The following is an 8752-nucleotide window of genomic DNA, read 5'->3' as shown; positions in this document are numbered from 1 at the left end:
GCTTCTGGCTTCTTAGGTGTGTGAAAGAAGGCTTTTCAAAACCATTTGTTCTCTTTGTATATTATATCAGAAATATCTGCTCCTGATTGCCCTCTTTTGCTGGAGGCCTTGGTCAATGTTTGGAGCACCTGAAAGGTAACATCACAGCTGTAATGAGCTATGGTAATCCCAGCTTTGAACTGAGGATGGGACAGATGTTTGACTGCCTCAGGCTCACCAGGTCTGCCTCTGAACTCCCAGACAGTAGAGTAAGTTAGGAATAACTCTGTCAACATCAGCAGGGTTATTGCACTGTAACACCAGAGTAAGCAAACCCAGTACAAGGCCGGGATGGATCCACCATAGGCTTCAGCTTCGAGCTGTGATGTTACCATCCAGATCATCCACAGATTTGCCAAAGTCTTCCAGCAAAAAGTAGGAGACATTAGGCCCGGATCTTTGTAATACAAACTACAAGAAGAAAGACTTCTTTGGGAAGAAGAAAAGAAGCCACACATATAGAAGGCCTTCTTTCTCCTTCCTAAAGAGCAGTGAAAGGCCCATCTTTTGCTTAAATGAACTGTTGCTTTTTTGTTTATCTCTGAAATGATTTACAAAATGAACTGTCACACTTTCTAACCACGCCACTGATGATGCATGCTGCAAGCCTTACGCTGGTTACTATGAGCTGGCCATTTTGTGGCCACATCCTGCTCCACAAACTACTACAGTACACGTGAAAACAAAGCCAAGCAACTGCTCCTCCACTGCTGCATGAAATGTAAGTTGAGGCTCCCAACTTCTCGCTCTGGACGTGACACAAGGCGAGAGGAAATAGTTTCTCTTCAGTTGACTTTTCTTTTTTCATTAGATATTCAGTCTGAGAAGCATTGTGGGTGGAGACATGTCAGTGGGAAGGCAAATGAATGCAAAATGACTGGGGCCAGGAGGAAAAAGTCAGCCTATCAGGCTTCCAGTGAACACCCACTCACTGAAAAAGTTCCACACTCTGAACTTTCCAAAAGAGAATCCCTGAGGTTTATTTGCTCTTTGGGTTTTCCCTTCACAACCTAGACTCATCTGTGTAAAAGGGCTTTTTTTAAACACTGCCTTTGTTAGAGTTCATTATCATGAACGAGCAAAAGTAACGCAAGGCTGTTGGTGGGGGAAAACCCTTTTTCCCTTGGAAATAATGTACGTTTTATACTTCAAACTTTTAATGGCTGAATTATCTCTTCCATGTTATTCCTTTTCAGCATTCTCCAGTTTAGCCTCCCAAGCAGGCAGTGAGGTAGGCAAAAGTTAGCCTCATATTACAGCTGTGCCATGCTAAGGCCCAGAAAGGTTAAATGATACAAGTCTGCGGTGGAGTTAGGACTAGAACGCAGAAGTTCCTGATGCTCACACCTTTGCCATCCTCACCGTGATATCCTGCACATAATTGAGTCTTCAGATCTATTTCTGTTCCACCAGCCAGCATCTGTGATGTGGGCAGAGAGGAAGGTGTGGCAGATGGCATGTGATTTTGAAATGCTCCAGCAAAAGAAATGCAGATCTTTCCAAGCATTTAAAAATGCAAAAAAACAAAAGAGCAGTCCTGTAGCACTTTAAAGATTAACAAAATAATTTATTAGGTGATGAGCTTTTGTGGGACAGACCCACTTCTTCGGATCCACAGCCCTACCAGAACAGACTCAAGATATAAAGCATAGAGGCCCCAAAATTGTCATCAAGGTCAACAAATCAGAAAACTGTTAACATTGGTGGCAAATCAGATAGAAGAGCAAGGGGTGGGGGTGAGGGGTAGAGAAGTAAGTGTTAGATCACACATGAAAGTATGTAAAAGAGTCCTTGTAATGGGTCAGGTTGTTGCTGTCCCTCTTCAAACCATGTGTTAATGTAGTAACAGAGAGTAAGCCGTGCTAGTTTCATGTGTTAATGTGTTGAATTTGAATATGAATGTTTGTTGAAAACATTCTCTCTGAGGACGATTGTTAAAGTGTCTTTTCTCCAGAACACATACTCACAGGTCTTTAACAGAACAGCGCACTTGCTTAAGTGCTGGCTGACAAGTTTGTGCATTTGGAGTTTTTTCATGTCTGTTCTACACCCATTCATTCTTTGCTGAAGAGTGTTTACAGTCTGTCCTATATAGAAAGTATGTGGACATTATTGGCACATGATGGCAAATATATGATGTTAGTTGAGGAACGGAAGAATGTGCCAGTGGTTCTGTAATTAACATGGTTAGATCCAGTGATGGTATCTCCAGAATAGATATATGGACAAAGTTGGCAACGGGGCTTGTTGCAAGGAAAAGTTCCAGGATTAGTATGATTGTGGTATAGCCTGTGGTTGCTGGTGAGAATCCTCATCAGTTTGGGAGGTTGTCTATGGGAGGGATCAGCCTGTCACCTAGGGCCTTCTGGAGTGTGGGATCATGATTTAGGACAGGTTGTATGTCTTTAATGATGCATTGCAGTGGTTTGAGTTGGGAGCTGTAGGTAATAACGAGTCATGTTCTGTTATTGGTTTTTTTGGGCCTATCGTGGAGTAGTTGGTTTCAGGGTGCTCATCTGGCCCTGTCAATTTGTTTTTTTACTTCTGCCTTTGGGTAATTCAGGTTTATGAATGTTTGGTAAAGACCTTGTAGTTTTCGGTCTCTGTCAGTAGGATCAGGTATGTCTGATTCTATCTCAGGGCTTGAATGTAAACGATGGATTGTGTGGTGTGCACAGGAAGGAAGCTAGAAGCATGCAGGTAAGTATAGAAGTCAATAGGTTTCCGACAGAGAGTGGTATTGATCTGGCTATCAGTGATTTGTACTGTAGTGTCCAGGAAATGTATCTCTTGTGTGAAGTGGTCAAGGCTGAAGTTGGGGTGCAAATTGTTAAAGTCTCTGTGGAATGCTTCTAGAGTCTCTTTACCGGGGGTCCAAATGAAAAAGATGTTATTGATGTATCATAAGTAAGGGAGGGGTAATAGAGGATGAGAAATGAGGAATCGTTGTTCCAGGTCAGCCATAAATATATCAGCATATTGTGGGGCCACGCGGGTCTCCCCATAGTAGTTCTGTTAATCTGGAGGTATAAATTGTCCCCAAATCGGAAATAATTGTGTGTAAGAACAAAGTTACATAGGTCAGCCACCAGATTGGCTGAGGTGACATCAGGGATAGCATTCCTGATCGCTTGTAGTCCATCCTCTTGTGGAATATTGGTGTACAGAGTCTACATCCATGGTGGCAAGGATGGTGTTGTCAGGAAGTTTTCCGATGTTTTGTAATTTCCTCAGGAAGTCAGTGGTATCTCAGAGACAGCTGGGAGTGTTGGTGGCATAGGGTTTGAGGAGGGAGTCCCCATAACTGGATAGTCCAGTGGTAAGGTTGCCAATACCTGAAATGATAGGGCGTCCGGGGTTTCCCGGTTTGTGGATTTTGGGAAGTAAATAGAATAATCTAGGTTGGGGCTCAGATGGTGTTTCTGAGTGAATAAGGTCCTGAGTAGGAGCAGGTAGTTTCTTAAGTAGATAGTGTAATTTCTTTTGGAATTCTAAAGTGGGATCAGGGGAAAGAGGTCTGTAAAATGTGGTGGTGGACAGTTGTCTGGCTGCCTTCAGTTCATAGTCTGACTTATTCATGATGACAACAGCACCCCCTTTGGCAGCTAGTTTGATTAAAATGTCTGGGTTATTTTTTTGAGACTCTGGACAGCACAGTGTTCAGCATAGTTGAGATTGTGTCTCATTTGATGTTGTTTTTATAGAATGTCAGTCTGTGCACAGTCGCAGAAGCATTGTACGTAGAAATTCAGACTGTTACTTTTAAAAAACACAGCAAAAGAAAGTGTCTCAAGAGCCTGAAGATTCACGAATTTAATGGTGTATGGGCATTGTTGGCAAATGATGGCATATAGTATAGTATATAGTATATATGGCACACCATGTATACAGGACAAACTGCAAACACTCTTCAACAAAGAATGAATGGACATAGAACAGACACCAAAAATCTCCACATACACAAACCTGTCAGCCAGCACTTTAGTGGAGTGGGCCATTCTGTTAAAGGCATGAGAGTTTGTGCTCTACTGAAAAGGGACTTTAACAACTGTCTACAGAGGGAATGATCGGAATTAACATTGATATTCAAATTCAACACATTAACACATGGTTAGCACAGGGAAAGCAATTACCTGACCCATTATAAGGACTCTTTCACATACTTTGATGTTTTAGCAAAACAAAAAAAGCAGTCCAGCAGCACTTTAAAGACTAACAAAATATTTTTTTCTGATTTGTCAACCTTGATTACTACTTTTGGTTCTCTGTGCATTAAATATTGAGTCTGTTCTGGTCTGGCTATGGTCTGAAGAAGTGGGTCTGTTCCACGAAAGCTCATCACCTAATAAATTCTTTTGTTCGTCTTTAAAGTGCTACTGGACTGCTTTTTTGTTTTGATAGTAGATACACTAACGCGGTTTTCTCTCAGTTACTATTTGATGTTTTATCTAACTCTTAACTTCCCCATCCCACACACACACACACACACATATGTCCTTCTCCTCTTCTGATTTGCCTGATTTGTCAACCTTGATAACAATTTTTCTGATTTGTCAACCGTGAGAACAATTTTTGGACCTCTGTGCTTTATATATTGAGTCTGTTCTGGCTGGGCTACAGTCTGAAGAAGTGGGTCTGTCCCACGAAAGCTCATCACCCAGTACATTATTCTGTTAGTCTTTAAAGTGCTACTGGACTGCTTTTTGTTTGGTCCTTAAGGGAGTGCCAGGCAGTGTTCCCTGTAAGCTGTGGGCTTGTGTGGCTACACAGGAAGGATTCAAATGCTGCGCAGCTGATTAGCAGAGTGCCCACAGCTGGGTTTTGTGTTTCTGTTGGTGATGCACATTTCCACAGGCCTCAGTGCACATAATGTTTTGTTCTGCCCTTGGCTGGAAAAAGTCCCCACATGGCAGAAAGAGATTAGAAGGAACGTTCGCCCCCGGGTGGAGGTGAGCGCTGCATAGTCTCCCAAATCCAGCTCTCCACACCTTGCATGGTGGACCCACCCCTCTTCTGCTGTTGGGTAGATTGTGCAGCTTCAGATGTGCGGGTGGGATCTGCCCCCATGAACAGACTTTCAGCCTGTCAAAGAGCCCTAGGGGAAGAATGCTGATTGGGGGGGTGGGGGGTGGAATTTTAGGTGGTTACTACAGAGCTGGGGTGATTAGTTGTCCGGGGGAGACTGGAGCAGTGTTGTGATTCATTTCTAAGCCATTTGACATTTATGCTGGTGAGAAGGGGTAGGCTGGAAGAGAGCAAACGGAAACAGTGTGAGCGGTGAAGCCACAATCAGTCAATTGTTTCATTGAGAAAAAAAAATGCACCTGACAAGAGCTCACATTTCCTCTCATGCGGATGATGTAAATTAGCCTGCGCGAGACCAGCTGGTAGATCTGATTCCAACGCTCCGCACGCAGGGTTCCAGACCACTAACACTGCTATCGGACGTGGATGGTACTGGTCTGCCGGGCATCTGCCTCAGCAGAGAGGATAAGGAATGATGGGCCACCAGAATACAGGGACACTCTCCCCACTTCCTGTGGTTGCCAAAGGTCAGAGAGCATTTGGAGAAGGAGGATTCCTAGAATCGTGGCCTGCCCTGGCCATGCTGTAGTGGTTCTCTACAGAGCCCTTCTGGTGCCAGAAGCATCTGCGCAGCGTCTTTCCCTGGTACTAGAACTTCCTCAACAATTGTTTTTAAAAAGCAAACCAACTAGGATCATCTGTAACTAAAAATGTCATTGCAGGGCCTTCCACAGGGCCTAGACATAAGTCCTCAGGTGGTTTATGGGAAATGGCACTGGAAGAGGAAGGCACACTCAATTTACATAATTTTTAAATGTTTTCTTAATGCAGCTTAGGATTGATTTATGCCCTCCCTGACCTGCTTAGTTAGAGCTTTCAAGGAATATTTCAGAGTAGTTTATTCTGCTCCCCCTGGCTGGCTTACTGTAGCAATGCACTGGGTGTGAAATTGATAATTAAGGCCTGACAGAATGCAGATAGGCAAACAGAAGACCTTAGCTTGCCTAGGAGAATGTTCTGTTCTGTTCTGGTCTGGCTGTGGTCTGAAGAACTGGGTCTGTCCCACGAAAGCTCATCACCTAATAAACTATTTTGTTTGTCTTTAAAGTGCTACTTTACTGCTTTTTTGTTTTGATGGGTATTTTTTGCTTTGCAAACCCAAAGAGCTGCTAAATGAATTAAAGTGCTAGAGGGGACCACAAAATCTTTCAAGCTACTGCTCTGTGTCTGAGGAAGGCGTGAAATTAGGGTGTCCATGTTCCAGTCCCAGCTGTCCCCTAGCCGGATGCTCTGTCTGATCTCCCAGAGGTCACTACTTCTCTCTCAATGCTGTTCTACAGAAGCCTACCACTGTTCCCACTCAAGTCACTAGTGAAACTTCCATTGAGTCATGTCGCTGTGAGCCCTTCTGAAAATCCCATCCTTTGGGCCTGATTTTAGCCACCAAGACAAAGGGGATAATAATCCTCTTCAACCTCATGGTAAGCCTGCTCCTTCTCCAGAGTTTCCACTGACATTACAGGAGTAGGGTCAGCCCCATAGTGTTATGAAGCTAACTGATGCCGTAAAATGTCTTGACATCCTCCAGTTTGAAGCACCACAGAGCGGGAAAGCAAAATATTAATGCATACCCACAGAAGCAAAGCTTTCTCAAGTGCTGTTGGGGTAAACATGGGCAAAATAAAAGTAGAGGTGAAATCTCAGGTGACACTTCAAGATGTGGATCTGTTAGACTGTGGGAAAAATCCCCCCCAGGAAAAGTCATGGAAGCTCCAGTGTTCAAGGCATTTAAAACTGGAGGGGACCAAAGCAGTGAAAAATCTGTTGGGCACAATCTTGGGTTACCCAGGGAATGGACCAGATGAGACTGAGTCTTTGGGGCACAGTGTCCTGAGTGTTTACTCAATGTCTTTAATCAAACCCTTTACTCACTGTTTATCAAGTCCTTACCAAAACCTTAGCAAAACGCCCATTGGCATCAGTGGGAATTTGACCAAATTAAAAGTGTCTCAGGACTGGAGGCTCTGGCCCAGCTATAGGTTCGAGCAGTCAAATTCAAAGGTAGCTGCAGCAATCCATTATTATGGAAGTTCTTCTCAGTAGAGCTAAAGCAAGTGCTTGGAAAGAGTTTCACACCCTGGAAGCCCTAGCTGCCTTCTTGGTTTTATGCTAGTCTCATGGTTCAATCTAAATAACCATCAGCTCCTGGTCTCTGGCTGAGTCAGCCAAGGATTGTGTAAAGGGTCCTCCAAGAGGCCTGGGGTGCACAATGTTGCATGCATGACTGTCTTAGTGCTTGTGCACCCCCAGTGGCACAGGCAAGCTCTGTGGTGCAAGACGCATGTTCTCTTCCCCCCCGAACCATCCTTGAAAGTCTACAAAAGCTGTCTGGCACACGGAGTGACTGGTCAGTGAGCCATTGAAAGCTTGTCTAAAATGGGACAGCGAAGGAACTGCCAATCACCAAATGAAATTAATGGGTAACAGGTTTAAAACTAATAAAAGAAAGTTCTTCTTCACTCAGCGCATAGTTAACCTGTGGAACTCCTTGCCAGAGGAGACTGTGAAGGCTAGGACGATAACAGAATTTAAGAAAGAGCTAGATAAATTCAAGGAGGCTAGGTCCATAAAAGGCTATTAGCCAAGGGTAGGAACGGTGTGCCTGGCCTCTGATTGTGAGAGGCTGGAGATGGATGTCAGGAGACAAATCACTTGATCATTGTCTTTGGTCCACCCCCTCTGGGGCACCTGGCACGGTCGGCAGACAGTCTATTGGGCTGGATGGACCTTTAGTCTGACCCAGCATGGCCATTCTTATGTTCTAATCCAAGATAATAATGCAAGGAACAGCATGTAACGAGACCCAGTCCTACCCTCTTGTTGGCTCCAGGTCAGATCCGCTCAGATGACAAAGCAAATGATGAGCCAGATTTATCCCCGGTGTAAGCCCATTCAAGTCAATGCAATGAATGCAGAACTTTATCCTACCCACTGAGCCCCTCCCTGGCTTGCCTTTGCTTTCTTCTTTTTTCTTCTCCATGAAGAAAATCTGTTAATGCTGCTGTGTTCAACATAGAGAAGTCAGGAAACATGAAGAGCCTCTGGCAGGCAATTTCACACCTAAAGCTTTTACCAAGCTCCTGGTATAAGCCATCAGTGCATCTGGCAGGGGCTGGGCATCTGGGATTTGCCTAGGAATAAACCCTCGGCCTTGCTCCAATGTCTTGGGCTAGATGCAGCCCTCAGTGGATTTCAGAAGAACTGGTTAAACATCAGAACAAGAAAATATTTAGCAAATACAGAGGTTTCTGATTGGTTTGCCTGTGCTGAAGTCCTCCGATGCTTGTGAATTCACACATCTTCCAAGCTGCTCTGCTTGGTTCCGTCAAACGCACTCAGTCCACATTGAATGCCTGTGCCTTACCCATTGGAATACAGGGGTGAAGCAACCTGGAAGCACATGTGTCTGTATTGAAGGGTTCATGAATAACCCCTAGCCTTCTGCACAATCAGGGGTGCCGAGAGCTATTGAACCCTGAATGGGATGCAGACCCTGCAAGCCAAAGAGTGCATCGAACACCTGCCCCCGCCACCCCCAGACCTAGTTCTAGCACCTGTGTGTAACCACGCCTTTGCTGAACGTCTTCAAACTCCGAATAAATGACGCAAATGGCCATTTCGAAGTTTG

Source organism: Carettochelys insculpta, chromosome 1 (assembly GCF_033958435.1).
Source record: "Carettochelys insculpta isolate YL-2023 chromosome 1, ASM3395843v1, whole genome shotgun sequence".
Lineage (NCBI taxonomy): Eukaryota > Metazoa > Chordata > Testudines > Carettochelyidae > Carettochelys > Carettochelys insculpta.
Note: the sequence above shows the minus strand (reverse complement) of the source record.